We start from the raw sequence: 1,173 nt of genomic DNA, 5'->3' as shown, positions 1-1,173 counted from the left end.
TGTACATTTCAGGAGGATAGAAAGGCTGTTACAATGAATTTTTGTTCCATTTTTGTTTTATTTTACTTGGTTTTGTTTTGCATTATCTTAGTGAGTGGTATCTTTGTCATGGAAATATGGAATTAAAAATTAGTAAAAAACAAACCAAAAAAAGTTAAGTAAATTGTTAGAGGAAGGAGGCACCCCAGTAATATCAAGAACAATTAGGCAACATACGTTGAAGATTTAAAAAGGACAGAAAAGGAAAGCCCAGGAAGTCTGCCAGTTGACACATTACTGTTATGTACATTGGTACAATCTTGTTTACTTAGTCAAGGAGAAGATATTTTAGATCAAGTAAAAGAGGAGGCCTCTCGAGATAGTCAGAAAGGGGAAGACACTATAGAGCAAAAATACTTTACAAAAGCATTTTAGAATAACTAAGGAAAAACTTAGAAAAATAATAAAACAATGTCAAAATTGTGTGACATTTTTACCACAAGTTAATCTTGGAGTGAATCCTAGAGGACTGATACCTGACCATATTTGGCAGATGGACATCACACACTTGCCAGATTTTGGAAAAGTATAATATATTCATGTTACAGTTGATACTTCTTCTGGATTTTTGATGGGCTCCCTTCATGCCTGAGAAAAAACTAAAGAGATTATAGCTCATTGCTTACAAATTTTGCCACTGTGGGAGTTCCAAAACAGTTAAAAACAGATAATGCCCCTGGTTATACTTCTACTTCTTTTAAACAATTTTGCTCAACATTTGGCATTACTCATATAACAGGAATCCCATATAATCCACCTGGACAAGGCATAGTTGAAAGAGCTCATCAAACTATTAAAATGTACTTATTAAAGCAAAAACAGGGAATAGGGAAGGGGTATATTCCCCAAAGATAAACTTAAAATAACCCTTTTTACTCTAAATTTTTAAACTTGGATTCATCAGGGCTTAGTGCTGCAGAAGGGCATATGTGTCCAAAAAATGTACATAAGCCCAAGGTACTTTGGAAGGATATTCCAACAGGACAATGGGAAGGTCCTAACTCAGTAATTGTCTGGATTTGGGGGTCTGTTTGTGTGTTTCCACAGGGAGAACAGCAGCCAATTTGGATTCCAGAGAAATTAACTAAAGCGATTTCAACATACCAAAAACAAGATGATTTGGCTCAAATCCAT

Source organism: Marmota monax, unplaced genomic scaffold, assembly GCF_021218885.2.
Source record: "Marmota monax isolate L192 unplaced genomic scaffold, Marmota_monax_Labrador192_F-V1.1 WCK01_AAM20220418_F8-fsc00257, whole genome shotgun sequence".
NCBI lineage: Eukaryota > Metazoa > Chordata > Mammalia > Rodentia > Sciuridae > Marmota > Marmota monax.
This window is presented reverse-complemented; position numbering follows the sequence as displayed.